Below are 17930 nucleotides of genomic sequence, written 5' to 3'. Positions count from 1 at the left end.
TATACAAAGGGCAGTCAGCACCAGAGCAGGGGCTTTTCGGATCCCAGCAAGGCTTGGAGTCGCTGTAAATTGCTAAATCCGTTAGTGAAGGGGACGTAGATCCCCCAACAAGCAAGCCCTGATTGACGGCAAAGGTCCAACCACAACGGGGAAACACCGCCACCGCCAAGGCACCAGTTTCCCAGGGCCGGCGCCTGCGGGCAAAGTGTGGAGCTCCTCCGGCACAGATTGCAGTCGGGGAGCGGGTAACCGGTGGGAATCCACCGCTACCAAACAGACATTTCAAAGGTGCAGGGAAGAGACCGTCACCGCTAACTGCAGGGAACCGCAGCACCGTGAACCGTCCGAGGGACCCGTCCAACCAGCCGTTTGTTTACCGAGAACTGTGTCGTGTTTACTGGCTGAGTGAGTACCTCAGTGCCGCAAGGCACAGCGCTGCCCCTGCGCCCCTGCACCCCACTGGGCCCCGGGATCACCAACCCCTACCCACGGAGGGGCAACACAACAACTGGCTGCTCCGCATCACCATCCCCGGGATCCCCATATTGAGCAGCAGTGGTGAAATCACCACAACCGTGGGTGGCGTCACGAACTATAACAATCCCCACACCCAACCACAAAACCCCCCTTTCACTCACGGGCGAGGAGTGTCACTCGAGAAACCCCGGGATCCGGCCCACCGCTCGAGCCACCACTGAGCAGCTGCCGGACCCGAGCAGAAGGGGTGAGCGCGGTGTGCTAACACCCTCCTCCCCGCCCGCGACAACTTGGCGTCACGAACAGGATCTTACCGCTCTGCCGTCAGGTAGAGGTGCGCCTTGTTACCGCCGGAGGTATCCGGCAGAAACATTTCAGAAGCCGCCATCTTTGGCGCGAAAAGTTCCCGCTCGAGCGTCTTCTCGAGCAGTAGAGGCGCGAAGGCCAAAACTCCGCCCCGAGAGAGGAGGGGCCGGAAAGAGCTAGGGGGGACGCGATGGCGGCTGGACGCATGTAGCTGCAGCTATAAAAGCAGGGACGCCAGGACTCTGCAGCGATACTGGGTTCCTGGAAGGCACGATTGCCAAGATGTACAACCCAACTCCCAACGAGGAAGCCCCCGCGCCCGGCACGGCGACGTGGTTGAGGGACCGGACTGTCCCGCTGAGTAATCGTCTGCAGGCCCATATGCAACTCCTCCTGGAGGAGTGGGAGACCGACATGGCGGATGTGGTGGCTGGTATGTGGAGACGCGAGGCAGAAGAGGATTTGGAGGAGCGGGTAAGCGACCCACGCCCCTGTATTCCAGAGGGATCGGCCGTTGGAGCTGAGGGGCCCGGCCGGCTTCCGCTCACCCTGCCTCTCTCCCTGCTACCCGTAGTAGCTGCTGCCGTCCCGCCATTAGGCCCGCTACCTGCCCAACCGGTAGCGATACCCTGCCCAACCGCTCCGGCGGACCAGCCGGCTGCAGACGTCCGGGACATCCCTGAAGTATGCCAGGGGGAACCGCTGGAACCGTGACCCCTTAACAGCATGGTGCCAGAGGTCCCGGTAGAGACTGTGCCAGACCCTGAGCCCAAGACCGTGGCCTGGATGAAGGCCCGGGTGATGCAATTCCACCAGCGTCAGCAGGATCAGATTTTCCGGATGATGGAGCAGTGGACCAACGAGATGGAGGAGCTGCTTACAACTGCCCCGAGGTACGGAGGGGGAATGGATGTAGCAGAACCGACTGGTGACCCACGTCCCTATGTCCTACTAGGACCGGCCGCTGCGGCTGAGGGGCCCGGCCTAGTCTCGGCCTGTGCATCGCCCTTGCCGTTACTTATGAGGCGCCTTAATGTCAGCTCGCCAAATCTGCTGCTCCGTGCCACCACAAAAGGGGCTGAAGTGCTGGAAGTTGGAGGCCAGGAGGCTGCGACAGCTGGCGGCAACCCGCCTGACGCAGGAACACGAGACGACAACTACGGCCCTAGTCCCGGGTCTGCAGCTGAGTTTGAAGAGGCAAGTGAGCGTTCCCACTATGTGTGGGACCCCGCGGTTGTCCATACCCCGTGTGCCGGTGGAAATGGGTACCAGGTGCCCCTGTCACCGCAGGCATGTCAGTGCAAGTTTGATGTGCTGGTGGCAGAGGATGGGTCCGCCTCAGCAGAAAAGTACGAGTAGGGCAGCGGGTGCCCGTAGCAGCAGTCCCCGTTGGGACCACCACTGAGTTAAGTTGTTGAAAAGTTTAAAAGTTGTTGAAAGAATGATAAGAAAATGAAAATTACCGAACAGTTACCTGATTTGCTTTTGTGATTGGAACCGGCCGGAGCCGGCACCGTTGTCCCCGTGGGGACCGTTTAAGTTTTGCATGGGAACTATCCATGGACAAGCCCGTGAACTTGCAGGGCACCACAAACGTTAAGTGGCTTGTAAATATGTTGGTTACCGTTACCGTTTCCGCAATGCCGCCTCCGGAGAGGCAGGTTGGAGGGAGGGCCCTGAGCAGAGCAGGCTGGGGCCCAGCCACCAAAGGAACCGGTGGCCACCCTCTGGAGGGAAGCACAGATCCCGCTCGGGTGACTTGTGCTGGACTGTGGGTCAAGGGGTGCTGCCTGGGTTTTAGGGGCAGCATCAGGGCCAGGTTGCTTGGGTGGGAGAGAGCGGAAACCGTGACTGTACACCGTTGTAACGTTAAAAGTAAATGTGCCTCCCGTCTTGGGAAGAGTTATGATTAAAAATGTATATAATTTACCGTTTATAATGTTATACCTTTTTACATTTTCAGAAAACAAAAAGGAAAATAAAACCGGTGTTGGACGGGCAGCCCGAGGACGGTCTGCGTTTTGCTAAGGGGGAATGTGTCGCCCTGGGCAAGCCAGGGGACACAGATAACAACACACACGCACCCCACATTCCCTGCAGGTACACCAGCTAACCCACAAATCCTTGTTGCCTTCCTCCAGAGGCTGATGATTCACACCAGGGGGTGGAGCCAGGCGGTTGGTGTCCGCCCACCAAGGAGATCACAGCTCTGGAGGCAGGAAGTACCAGGCAGTCTAAGAGAGGAGTCAGCTCAGGGAAGAGCTTGAGTAAGGAAGTCGAAGAGAGCAGATTAGCCCAGGCAGGGCTTGTGTGAGGAGTAAACAACAGAGTGTAGCTCAGGAGGGAGCTAGAGCAAAGTGAAACAGCAGTGAAAGTGACAGAAAGCCTGAAGTTAGTCTGTGGCTGTGTGCCCAGATGGAGTCAGCAAGGTCAGCAGACAGTGGTGAAGATCTGCAGTGGGACTGTCTGGAGGTTGCTGGAAGGGCCACGGAGGCTGTGTGTATCCGGGGGTCTGGAGCAGTATACAAAGGGCAGTCAGCACCAGAGCAGGGGCTTTTCGGATCCCAGCAAGGCTTGGAGTCGCTGTAAATTGCTAAATCCGTTAGTGAAGGGGACGTAGATCCCCCAACAAGCAAGTCCTGATTGACGGCAAAGGTCCAACCACATTGGGGAAACACCGCCACCGCCAAGGCACCAGTTTCCCAGGGCCGGCGCCTGCGGGCAAAGTGTGGAGCTCCTCCGGCACAGATTGCAGTCGGGGAGCGGTTAACCGGTGGGAATCCACCGCTACCAAACAGACATTTCAAAGGTGCAGGGAAGAGACCGTCACCGCTAACTGCAGGGAACTGCAGCACCGTGAACCGTCCGAGGGACTCGTCCAACCAGCCGTTTGTTTACCGAGAACTGTGTCGTGTTTACTGGCTGAGTGAGTACCTCAGTGCCGCAAGGCACAGCGCTGCCCCTGCGCCCCTGCGCCCCTGCACCCCACTGGGCCCCGGGATCACCAACCCCTACCCACGGAGGGGCAACACAACAACTGGCTGCTCCGCATCACCATCCCCGGGATCCCCATATTGAGCAGCGGTGGTGAAATCACCACAACCGTGGGTGGCGTCACGAACTATAACAATCCCCACACCCAACCACAAAACCCCCCTTTCACTCACGGGCGAGGAGTGTCGCTCGAGAAACCCCGGGATCCGGCCCACCGCTCGAGCCACCACTGAGCAGCTGCCGGACCCGAGCAGAAGGGGTGAGCGCGGTGTGCTGACACCCTCCTCCCCGCCCGCGACAAGTGTAGCAAACTGTCTTTGACAATGGGTATTGTCAAGTCACTTCATCCTTCATTCGCCATCACCTCCTCCCCATCATGATTTTCCCTTCATGACCATGAACCCCTGATTCCCACCTGAAATAGAGTAGACACAGCTGAATTAAATGAAATGGCCACAACATCCTTTTATTAAAACATATGTGCCACCCCGATGCCAGCAGCCGAGCTGTTCGGATTCGGGTTCTCGGTGGCTCGAGGGTCTCCGGACCCGGGGGTCGTGCTGCTGTGTCGCCCTGGACAAGCCAGGGAACACAGGTAACAACACACACCCCCACCCCCAGCAGTTCACAGCAGACATCCCCAAAGTGACCTGCTTTCTGCCTCGGGCTCAGACAGACACACCAGGTGGGCGGAGTCAGGAGATGGAGACGCCCACCGAGGAGTTTAGCTGGCCTGAAGGAGGAAGCAGGCCCAGACAAGTTCAGGAGTGAAGGAGAGAGGAAGTCTGCAGAGAGGCAGATGCAGACTGGGGCCTAGGTTGGAGCCTAGGGCCCCTGTGCAGAAAGTCAGGCAGACGGTAGTGGCCGTCTGCAGGGAGCCGGGGAGCCAGTTGGTGGAACCGCAGGTAGCCGGGGCTGGGCGGTGGCCCCCCGGTACTGAATCGGGGAGCCAGCTGGAAACCGGAGAGCAGGAAGAGTGTGCACGGAGGCGAAGGAAAGGACTTACACTATCACCCTGGGGTCAGGGGAAAAACACCACAGCCGCCTGTGGGACCCGTCCATCCAGCCGTTTGTTTCAGCAGAGACTCTGTGTGCTTCATTGGGCTGAGTGAGTACCACCGTGCCGTGCGGCACAGCGCTGTCCCCGCGCCCCTGCACCTCTACAGGCCCCATACCCGCCTGTCCACCATCCCAACCCCCATCACTGGGCCCCGGGACCACCGATCCTCTACCCACGGAGGGGCAAATCAACAACTGGCTGCTCCATACCACCACTCCCGGGATCCCCAGCCAGAGTAGCGGTGGTGTCCACCTAATCACCACAACCGTGGGTGGTGTCACGGACAATAAACAATCCCCAAACCCCTTTCACTCATGGGCGAGGAGCGCCGCTCGAGTCCCCGGGATCCGGCCCATCGCTCGAGCCACCGAGCAGCAGCAGGCCGCGGCAGCAGCGGCAGCCGGACCCGAGCAGTGGGAGAGCGCGGCGTCCCCTCCTCCGCCCGCGACACTGCCACTCAAATGAAGGGGGGGATTATTTACAAGGGATTTTATAAAGTTCATGATGCCATCCGTGGTTTGTGGTAATTAGGAGTACCACTGCTGCAGTTGGGAGTACTCGGGGATGATGGAGTGGGGCAGCCAGGTGTTGTGACCCTCCACGGGTAGGGGAGTGCCGCTAGGTGTAATGGGGTCACCTGCGTAGTCACTCAGTCCATTAAGCTGACACCGACTGGGTAAACCAAAGTTCTTGACACCGCTGCCGCTGAGGGGAGCTTAGTTTGGGTACCATCCCCAATAGTGCTGCTTGGTGATCTGTGACCTGCTTCCTGGCACTCTTTTTACTTCTTTAGTGGTCCCGGTAGTATGAAACCTGCTGGGTACCGCTCTCTACTATGGCTAAGTGTGAGAGCTTGCTCTCAGGGTTCAGCCTTGGGATTTTCTGGACTGTTTTGAGTGGAAAGTCCTATCACCCTCGTTGCGCTAGTACCCCGATTCTGTAGTGAGTGAGGATGGCTCTTGAAGACTCCATTCTCTTCAGGTAAATTGTCAGGTTGCCTGAAGCTACTCCCTGACCTAGGGTCCACGTACCCTGTTGTGCCTTGGTCCCAGCCCGGTAATGGTGCAAGGCCACCGGTTGTCCTCCTTGACAGATCCATGTCCCTTGCCATGATACCCTGCGACCAGTGGTCCAGCTCCTCTAGGCCCAGACCACCGTCTGCTACCTAGACTGCCTCCTAGGAGCCCTGCTCCTGACCTCCTCTCTTCTTCACTTCCAGACTCAACTTTCCTCCATCCTGACATGCCTGACCTCCCTTCTCCAACCCTCCCAGGTGGGCAACTCTATTCCACTCAAGCCGTCCACTGGTGTGTTTGGTGGGTGTGGTGCAGAGTGCATCTAGGGTTTTGATTAGCTGATGTAGGCAACACCATTTGGTTGGGGACCCAAAACCAAGAAGGAGGGGAATACTGCATGAGAGGGTAGATTGTGCAATGTCCTGTGACGACCTGATAGTCCAGGGGCGTCATATTCCCCCTTGGTTAAACGTAGATCATCCTCGAGCCACAGGACATCAGAGGTTTATTATTATTTTTTTTTCAAACTGCAAAAATAGAAAAGAAAACATTGTTATTAACAGGTTTCATCCCACATTAGGGAGGCTTTGCACTTAAACGTTACGGTATTTTGGGTTCATTAATCAACAGTGGAACGCTACCGGTTAAGTTAGTAGCGGGGCTCAACCTGCTCGGTTGCAGCCTCTTCCTGCGACAGTCCAGTCCCAGTGTCCCAGATCCCATTAACCCGCCACCCAAACAACCTGACCCGCTGCATACCTATTCGTGGGTCCGTGACCAGGTTAAGGTCCCGGGTGTTGCAAAAGAGAACTCTGGTTGAAGTCCTGAGCAACCTGGTAGCCGTTGCCCATTGCGCCATCCCCACCAGGGCCTCCTGGTGCTGTCTACCAGCATGGCACCATTCAATGCTCTGGCGGCCTTTTCCCTGGAACAAAGGGTGGAAAAAGGTTCAACAAGGAGGGCGCAGTCTAATTATAGCAGAACCTTTCTTTCACCTTCCATCAGGAACCCTTCAACTGGCCCCTGACAACATCCTCCATTTGAACACTGGAGAACGTTCAACAAAAATGACACTCCACACATAACTTTTAAAACTCACAGGCTCCGATCCCTTTACTGTTGGGCACCTCCTGGACACACTCTCGCAAAGTGCTCGGGCAAACCACAGCGACGGCATATGGGCACCACTTCATCCATAGTATCGACTGAGATCTCCTTATCCGAAGTGGACTCTGCTTCCACCTCCATTATCTCTAGCGCTTGTAGTGCTTGTGATGACAGAGACATCCGACAGCCATTCCCTCCAAAACATGGCACCCATGCAGCTTCTGGGGTACTGGAACCTGAATCGCCTTCCTCCATCTCCTCCGGTTCCGACTCCACAGTAACCGGGTCAATCTAGTCAGAGGCCGTGGACTGGTCATCTCCATCAGGGGTCGAGGGATCCGCTGCCGGTGTTGCGGGCAGCACCTCGGCATCAGCTGTGGTAGAGGGCAAAGGCGATGGCAGCTGATTGCTTGCCGTGAGCGGGGGTGGCTTGGATACCACAGCCGCATCAGCCGGATTAGTGAAATCAACTGGGACTGGGTAACCGCTTACCCGCTCCTTTCGTGGGACTCCAATCTCACGGGTTTGCACTGCCGCGGCCGTCTTCCACATCTTGGTCCATGTAGCTGCTCCGGGAGCTGAATCCTCTGCAGAACAGCTACGCTTCTCTGCCATCTTGACTCTGCATTGTCCAGGAAAGTTATAGCAGAGTCCTGGCATCCCTGCTTCTCTTCCAATGCTACATACAGTCCCGCCCCCTCGGTTTTCGCCCACCACTCACTTTGATGCTGTGGCCCTCTGGGAACTTCCGTTTCCGGGCTGACTCTCAGGATGAAGGGCGGGGCTTCTACTTTGCATGCTTTCATGGAGAAGACGGCGTTTTAGCGCCAAAAGATGGCGAAAGATGGTGGAAATGGTGGGAAACAGGAATTTTGACTCGCGGTTTCGACTTCTAAGGTGCACATCACCCAGGTAAGTGGGTCCTGTTCGTATCCTGTTTGTGACGACAGGAATTTGAGGTGTGCCACCCCCGTGCCAGCAGACGAGCTGCTCTGATCCAGGTTCTCGGTTGCTCGAGGGTCTGCGGACCTGGGGATCGTGCAGCCACTCAAATGAAGGGGGAGATTATTTACAAGGGATTTTATAAAGTTCGTGACACCACCCGTGGTTTGTGGTAATTAAGACTACCACCACTGCAGTTGGGAGTACCCGGGTATGATGGAGTTGGGTAGCCAGGTGTTGTGACCCGCCATGGGTAGGGGGGATATCCCAGGGCTCGGTGTTGGTAGGTGAGTGCCGATAAGTGCAATGGGGGTCACCTGCATACTCACTCAGTCCATTAAGCTGACACCAACAAGTGGGTAAACCAAAGTTTTGGACACCGCTGCCACTGAGGGGAGCTTAGTTCGGGTACCGTCCCCAATGGTGCTGCCTAGTGATCCGTGACCTACCTCCTGGCACTCAGTTTACTTCTTTAGTTGTCTCGGTACTATTAAACCTGCCAGGTCCCGCTCCCCACCATGGCTAAGTGTGGGAGCTTGCTTTCAGGATTCACGCTTGGGATTTTCTGGACTGTTTTGAGTGGAAAGTCCTATCCACCTTGTTGCACTAGTACCCCGATTCTGTAGTGGCTCTTGAAGACTTCGTTCTTTTCGGGTAAATTGTCAGGTTACCTGAAGCTACTCCCTGACCTAGTGTCCACGTACCCCATCATGCCTTGGTCCCTGCTCGGTGATGGTGCAAGGCCACCGGCTGTCCTCCTCGACAGATCCGTGCCTCTTCCACTGATCACCTGCAACTGGGGGTCCAACTCCTCTATGCCCAGACCACCGTTTTCTACCTAGACTGCTTCCTAGGAGCCCTGCTTCTGACCTCCTCTCTTCTTCACCTTCAGACTCAACTCTCCTCCCTCCTGACACTCCTGACCTCCCTTCTCCAACCCTCCCAGGTGGGCGACTCTATTCCACTCAAGCTGTCCACTGGTGTGTCTGGTGGGTGTGGTGCAATGTGTATCTAGGGTTTTGATTAGCTGACGTAGGCAACACCATTCGGTTGGGGACCCAAAACCAAGAAGGAGGTGGATACTGCATGAGAGGGCAGATTGTGCAATACTCTGTGACAACCTGATAGTCCAGGGGTGTCACACACACAACATGAATAAATATTAGAGAGCAATTGCTATCCCCAAACATCCCAACACATGGAAGGGGAATGGTCCTCGAAGCTCCCTAAGTTTGGTGAGTCCGCTATATTTATGTAATGACTGCTCAGGTCGTATTTCCTCTAGTCTATTCCACACCTGCTCAGAGGCACCATAACAAAAAGAACCCTGTGTCTAATGGTAAACACTACCCATGGGCCCACCAAGGCCTTCCACTATCTCTCATGACCGGATTGAGTACACCTGGGGGATCCAGAGCCATTACTGGCTCCCCCCAACCATGCCATATGAATTGTATCACCAACTTAGAGGAACCGCCCCTGCCTACACTGCGATGACAAAGTTAAGAACAATTTTTAATGACGAAAAATACCAAAACACCCCATCTCAGCTAATAACTCACAAAATAACTTACCTATTTCTTATAAAAACCCAATATATCTTAAAAAAGGAGGGAGGGTGGGAATTTCTATGATGTCCGTTCCAAAAATTTGTTGCCTCATCATTAACAGTCCGATACTTTTATAATGCCCTCCTGGTCTCCATCTTATCTAACTTAAAACTGATCCTCCACCTCCACCTTTTTCCCTTATGTCCCGCACTTATTTCAATCCCTTACATTCCTGCACAAACCCGGTCATGATGGCCTCTTTTCATGGCTTGCAGGCTATGGTAAAGTGTAACATCTCAAATGCCCTTTATAGAGAGAGGGGGGAAACCGCGTTGTAAATTTTAAGTGTGAATCAAGGTTCTGTGCTTGAGAAGAGACTAATTGGTATATTATAAGATTGATCGTGGTCTATCATTTTGTTTTTGCACATGAAGGTTATTTTTGTTTTCCAGAATATCTTTTCTATCTAGCACTTTTTTGTAATTTACCTTTACGACTCCTAAAGTCAGTTTATTAGTGCACTCGTTAACTAGTGTTAAAAGGGACTATAATGAATTGTTGATACTGTCATCACCTTTGACATTTTATTTAGTAAGGTCTTAACCTTTGCGCTAGGCAGGGTTTGTCTTACTATGGATAGCCTACATTGGAGGCACTTGTCATTTATTTGGACTATTAAGTGCTGTTATGGGTCCGAATGTGGATTTATTTTATGTTACTGCTACATCTTAGGGTTGACACAACTTATTATCACCAGTCAGATATACAGTATATTGTGTGTCACTTTCTATTACATATACCTTATAGTCTTTATTTTTTTTTTTTAGCTTGTCTAGTGTGTGATTTATTGTTGCCATTAGAATTATTAGTGTTTGTTAAGGTACGTATAAGCCTACCTTAAATTAAAGGTTTAATATAACAATAGGTCCAGTATAACAAATCTTGGCTGTTAATGCTAAAATACAGTTCCTGACAGAAGTTCTGTCGCTTATCCATGTTATGTAAATAAAAGCTTATAACCTGACTTTAAATTCATCCTTTGGTTTCATAAATTACTCTTTTTAAAGCTGAAACCCTCCCAAATTTCGTTTAGGTTTTGAAAATAAAGTTGCTGCAAAGCTGAGATATTGATCATTTAATGAACAGAGAAAGGTCAGATTTTGGCAAGACAAAAGTTTTGTCGCCCACAGAAAATAATGTGAAATTCAAACAAATAATTAACTTCTAATACAAAGATATGTTGTATAACATTAGTGAATGACGTTGTGATTCTATTAGAGTCATATTTAATATTTTGTGTGACTTCCATGAGCTTGAAGGACTGCATCCATGCGGTTCAACAATGCTTCATACAATTTATTGATGAAGTCATCAGGAATAGCAAATAATGCAGTCTTACATGCCTCCAAGAGTTCATCTAGATGCTTTGGTTTTGTCTTCCAAGCTTCCTCTTTCATCCTACCCCAAACATGCTCAATGATGTTCATGTCTGGTCACTGGGCTGGCCAGTCCTTGAGCATCTTGATCTTCTTTGCCAGGAGGAACTTTGTTGTAGAGATGGATGTATGAGATGGAGCACCATCCTGCTGCAGAATTTGACCCCTTTTATGATTGGGAATGTAAGAGGTAGCTAATACTGCTTGATATTTTAGGCTATTGATATGCCTTCCACCTTGCAAATGTTTTGCACACCCCCATACTGAATGTTACCCCAGATCATGATCTTTCCACCACCAAGCTTAACTGTTTTCTGGATCCATATGGGCTCCTGCAGTATTTGCGGTGGCTGTGGTGTAATTCCACTGAAGATTCATCAGAGAAATCCACCTTCTGCCACTTTTACAGCGTCCATCTCTTTAGTAGGCTGTGGGACTTGGCAAATGCCACACGTTTTTTTATATGCCTTTTGGTTAGTGCTGGCTTCTGGGCACTGATTCGACCATGGAGGCCATTTCAAGACAGAATCCTACAAACTGTTCTAGTTGACCCAGGGACTTGAGGTGACCAGGCCTGTTGGAGCTCGGCTGCAGTGGAAGAGGTGCTGGCATTGGATTTTCTAACCAACAAACGTTCCTCCTGAGCAGCTGTCTTGTGGGGTCTGACGGACCTGGGCTTGTAAAAAACATCTCCAGTCTCTTCAAATCTTTTTTTAATTCTTTGTACTTGATGCTGAGACACATTAAAGGTGCCAGCCACCTCTGCAGTGAATCTGGTCTTCAGCCTCTTGATAATCAAGGCTTTGGTCGCAGGGTGGATTTTTGGCATGTTGTCAGAGGTCAAGTTGCAGTTCAACTGAAGGTGTGGGGTGCTGGGTTTCTTTTTATACATACCTACTAATTAACCGATCATTTAGTGAGCACAGGTGAGGATGTAAACTAGGATTGGGTGCATTATTCGACAAGGAGACAAAACCTTTGTCTTGCCAAAATCTGACCTTTCTGTGTTCACAAAATGATCAATATTTCAGCTTTGCAGCAACTTTATTTTCATAACCTAAACCAAATTTGGGAGGGTTTTAGCTTTCAAAAGTGTAATTTATGAAGCCAATGGATTAATTTAAAGTCAGGTTATAAGGTTTTATTTACATAATATGGATAAGCGACAGAACGTCTGTCAGAGACTGTAATATTTTATGAATTAAATAAGTCAAGTTAACCCCCCTCAAGTGTATAAGAGATTCTCCAGCATACACCCTATATTAAATCACTAGAACACTTATGTCAACTTTATCTCAAAAAACTCTTTCAGACCTTTCTTTTACCCACTGTGAAAACAGCCAAAACTCCAATGTATCGGAAATGCAGAAGCCTGTATACAGATGCGTTTTCTCTTTGCCAGTAATGGTTTGCCCATTAACTTACATTTTCAATTCAAAATTATAACTCACCAACAAAGTTGTCCGAGGATAGAGACATCAACATCACATCCATCATCTTTGTCTACCACGCTACCCATCTCTGCAAATGATCAAATGGTAACATGCAGGCAGCATGGTGACTCAGTGGTTATCCACCAAGGACAACATCTGCAAGGAGTCTGTATGTTCTCCCCGTGTTTGCGTAGGGTTCCTCTAAGTACTTCGGTTTCCTCCCACACTCCAAAGACATACTAATAGGGAATTTAGATTGTTAACCCCAATGAGGCCAGTGATGATAATCTCTATAAAGTGCAGTAGAATACAATGGTGCTATATAAGCAATACATGATGAATATGTGTCCCACTAGTTACGGGAAAGTAGCAAGCACACAGCTAAAGGGAAGATAATGGTAATCCTGTGTCTAAGGAAAGGGAAGATGGTGACTACTGAGCGAACCTACTGCTGGTCCATGGGGTTCCGCATCTATGCGCCGACCTAACCCTAGGGATCCCCAGAGCTTGACCTTAAATAGTGAATGGATGGGATGAGCTCTTCATTAACACCATTAAATACTATAGACGACAAAATGAGGACACACAGGGGGAAAAGCATGAACTACTTATCCCCAGATGACTCAGGTAGAGGTTCAGCAGAGCTTTCAGAAACAATACCACAGAAGAATAAAAGCTACTTGCTAGCACCCAGAGCATGAATGAACTGAAGAATATCACCAGCACCAGTCCAAAGAAGGGGTATATAAGTACAGAGCGAATGCTGATGATCAGCAGCTGGATGGAAGGCGAGCTCCTGCTGTGTCCAAAAGGGGGAGAGATGAATCAAGCAGGAAAGCTACCTATACCAATGAATACTGACAGCAGGAACAATGGGAAGTCAGGGAGCATTTTGTGCAGCCAAATGCTGTGACCTTCTATGGCCTGAAAACATATGACTGTCTGTCACCCGTGACACACCCATGACAATATGTTAAATAATCTCCATTATCTAAATTTCCCAATGACATCTCAAGGATCTCTCTTATGCTTAAAACGTTTTCTGGAATGCTCTACCCCATAGTTTCTTTCATTCTCTAATATGACACCTCTGATTTTAGCACCCCTTCTCCTTTTGTCATCAGAACTAGAATTCCCTAAATCCCTTCATACAAATGTAGAAGAGCCACCATTAAAAACTGTATTTTTTGGCCAGTAAAGAAAGCTGTAGTGTTTTGTTATACATGTTTCTTAGCTTTTAGAACATTGTCATTGGATAAAAGGAATAAGAGATTGGAAGAATATGAGCGAGTCAACCAATGTACCAAGACGACTACACATAAAGTAATTTATATAGACCAAACAAACGCTATGACACACGGATATTACTCTTTTTTTTTCTAATTGAGACATCTGCAGGTCTCAGTTGAGATATACTGAAATATCTCTGTATCCTTAATGTCCCCTTCTGAAGCCTGTGTTACACCACGTACGCCAACAAAGTGTGAAACAGATGGGGCAGTTCATTAAAACATCATACACTCTGTAGGAAAATGGGTTTGATTTATTGTATTTTTAGTGCTTTGAGTCTGGTGTATAAATAATTTCCATCGAGAAGTAAAATCAGCATGTGTCGTGTCTGTGGAGATTTTTAACCCTTTGTGTACCGGAAATCAGATCCACTGCAAAAAAAGTTTCTTCTTTGTTATAACCTTCTGCAGTAATCAAAAACAGGATGGTCTAAAAGAAAACTTTTGGTGACACCCGCGGACAGTCCGTGAAATTGTGCCCTGTGTGCGGACTGATTTTCACAGACTTCTGGATCAGCCTTTAGGCCTCATTCATACATTAGTTGTTTTTTTTTTTATCAACAGCAGTTACACCTATGACAAGCTATGGGGCTATTTACATGTTTGTGATCTTTTTTGTAGACCGAGAGGTCTGTACAAAGTTGTGGAGACATGTCCAATGTGGATCCGAGTTGCAGATCAAATTCGGCAATGAAAGTCTATGGATCTGTGAAAGCATTAAGGCCGCTTTACACGCAACGACATCGCTAATAAGATGTCGTTGGGGTCACAGAATTTGTGATGCACATCCGTTCTCGTTAGCGACGTCGTTGCGTGTGACACGTACGAGCGACCGCTAACAATCAAAAATACTCACCTTATCATTGATCATTGACATGCTGTTCATTTCCCAAATATCGTTGCTGTTGCAGGACGCAGGTTGTTCGTCACTCGCTACGTGTGACACCGCAGGAACGAGGAGCCTCAACTTACCTGCGGCCGCCCGCAATGAGGAAGGAAGGAGGTGGGCGGGATGTTACATCCCACTCATCTCCACCCCTCCGCTTCTATTGGGCGGCCACTTAGTGACGTCACTGTGACGCCGAATGAAACGCCCCCTTAGAAAGGAGGCGGTTCGCCGGTCACAGCGACGTGACTAGGCAGGTAAGTAGTGTGACGGGTCTGAACGATGTTGTGCACCACGGCAGCGATTAACCCATGACGCACAACCGATGAGGGCGGGTCCGCTCACTAGTGATCTTGTTAGCGAGATCGCAGCATGTAAAGTGGCCTTTAGACAGCACCTGGATGTCATCTGTGTATTTTTTCAAAAACTAGGAGAAGGTGGAGAAATTTTTTTTGTCCATCAGTAAAAAAAAGTCAAGGCAAGAGTCTCTTTTTGCCATCTGAGACTCCTCACAATAAATGTATTCCATTTCCTTCAGTACTGAAAGGGTAAGGCTGGGGCCACACAGGGTTTACTGCGATCCCCTTGCATGACACTCGGCTCACTCTGGCAGTACAGCAGAGCCGAGTGTCATGTAAGTGTCCCTGCGACTGAGGTCCGATCGTGCGAGCGGACCTCAGCTGCGGGGAGCGGGCCGACACTTAGGAGGGGCAGGCCGGCACTGCGGAGGGGAGGGAGGGATTTATCTCCCTCTCTCCTCCATAGCCGGCTATTGCCATTCTCGCCCTGCACTCGCGGAATACCGGTGTACCGCGAGTGCAGTGCAATTTTTTTTTCGCCCCATACACTTTGATGGGTGCGAGAGAAACAATGATCGCATTACAATTGCAGCATGCTGCTATTGTTTTCTCGGTCCGATTAGGGCTGAGAAAATAATCGCTCATGTGCGCTGACACACAGGCTAATATTAGTCTGAGTGGAATGCGATTTTTTTTTATCGTACTCTACTCGCACCGATTTTCATGCCGTGTGGCTTAGACCTTAATGTCAGTTCTGCTTTCTAGCAGCTTCTGACTCAGGCATTTCCGGTTGGTGACCACTCCCTTCCCCGATTTATGGTCACATCTCCCAGTAGAGGGGGCCAGTTATTCATAATCCATTTTGAAGCTTGGCCTAAAGTTAGAAGAAGCTGCTGAGCCCTTGTTACAGTGTAGCGGTGTAAGCTGCAGTCTTGGTGTATGACTGCAGCTGTGAAGCCAGGCTTATTCTTTTGTTGATTCCCCTGTTTGTCTTCCCTACCTGGTGTGTTGTTTAAGTGCAGCGGTGAGACTATTGATCCTTACCTTGCCACTCACTATCCAGGGCTTAGTGCAGGGTCTTCAGGTTCCTGCTTGGTGACAGGTGAGGAACCAGTGTAGGGACTGACTAGGAGTTCAGGGTACAGTTGCAGGTAAGTGGAGGAGGTGTCCATCTTCCCTCTCCTTAGCGCTAGGGCTCACCGTTGTTAAAGTGTCCCTGAGGTAATCCCTTGTTTGTGATGGCGTAACCCCTGATTGTTGTGTCTTGCCATGTGCAGGACTTTCCCAAGCCTGCACGTGACAAAAAAATGATGAAACCTGACCAAACGCAGATGAAAATCACTGATGAAATTTGGCCTGTTTTTCTTGGATGTCAAAAAAACTGACGTCTGAATGAGGCTTTAGTGTGTGATCTACCGACATGTTCATCTTTAACTTCTCTAGAAATTAGTTATATAGATTGACACATTGCTAATTTATTACAAATTTCTGCCATCCAAATCACTAGTTGATCATTCTTTGTGTAGTATTAGTTGACTTGACGAGAAACTGTTAGGCACAAAGCATCTAATGCCTAAGGCCCCTCCAAGTAATAAAGTCATACCATAACATAATAAAAAAAAATCATACACTATCAAAATATAATCATCTATGCTTTCTAAGAGTCCTAAAATAGCCGAAATTGAGGCTCTGCGCAGGAACAGTACAATTCTTTGATCTGCCCTGCTCAGGGCAGATCAAAGTGTGCCTGCAAAGGACCTCAATGCCGGAGCGTGTGGATGACGTAGGATGCGTAATGCATCGCGGCTTCAGAAGAAAAAAGACAAAGATGGCCAAAAGAGGAGGCGCCGAACCCAGAGAACAGAGGCACCCATTTGACCCATCTGTACCGAACCGACCGTTTAGGTATTATAAAGTCATTTTGACGTTGTACACACCAGCCTGAGCTGTTATATACAGCATGTTAGAATGCTGTATATAAGAGCCCACTGGTGATTGGCGCATCTTATAGTCCCCAAATCTGGTGACAGGTTCCCTTTAATGTTGTAACCAACAGGGACTTCATAATGGATCACACGGATCCTGATGTCCGCTCTACGATTTCACGTCCGAACAACATAAGGTGGTGCAGTGGGGTCACAAAACAGTTTGTCAATGCTCTTGTGGTCACCATTATCTTATACTGATAACGACCGTTAAATAATTAACCTTTATTAACTGATATTTGATTATTTCTATTCTATTAATTTGTCAAAGTTTTAATGTACGGTACATAAAATATATCAATATTCTGAGTCTCCAACCAGCAGCTGCCATAATCCCTAGAGTTTCTAAAGCATTCAAATTTGTATACAAGCCTTGGAAATGTATGAAATATTGTTTTAATACTGTTTTTGTCATGGTGATAGATGATGTACAGCAGACAGAGCCATTCATCAAAACTAGCAGTCTCTCTACTATACCAGCAAAGTCTGGAGATCCACCAACTTGTCCGCCTTTACTTCTGAAAAAAATGTAGAGAATCTTTAAAGGAGCTTGATATTTTTTCATAAATTATATCTATCTATCTATCTATCTATCTATCTATCTTCTGAAAATAACCATTCGGATTTCCATGAAAATATCCAAAGTCATTTGTCTATGTATATATATATATATATATATATATATATATATATATATATACCATTATTACCAACTAACCCATCCAAGAGGTTCCCAGTAAAAGAGTAGACCTCTTGGACTTTTCAAGAATTCAGACAATCTCTCAAAGTCAAGCAGAAGCCTCCTGAAACTTCTTGGAAAACAACCATACTGGAAGGATTCTTGTGCATAACTCTGAGATGCTTCATCATCAGATTGAGCCCTTAGTCATGAGAATTGGAGGGCAATGAGGAGTGTAAATGTAAAAAAGCATGGTCTGGGGAAATTTTTCAGCCGTTCACATAGCATGCTACTCTCATAGTGCTTCCACACAAGTGTCATCAAATTGTGGCAAGAATGATGGAAGTACCTCTACTTAATATGGTACATATGTAATGATCCAGATTGAGCCATTACAAAAGTTTCTGCATTCATAGGAGTCGGTAGAATAATGTATGGTTTGATGTATTGCCTAGTGTCATATTAAAGGCA

This window comes from Anomaloglossus baeobatrachus, chromosome 4 (assembly GCF_048569485.1).
Source record: "Anomaloglossus baeobatrachus isolate aAnoBae1 chromosome 4, aAnoBae1.hap1, whole genome shotgun sequence".
Lineage (NCBI taxonomy): Eukaryota > Metazoa > Chordata > Amphibia > Anura > Aromobatidae > Anomaloglossus > Anomaloglossus baeobatrachus.
This window is presented reverse-complemented; position numbering follows the sequence as displayed.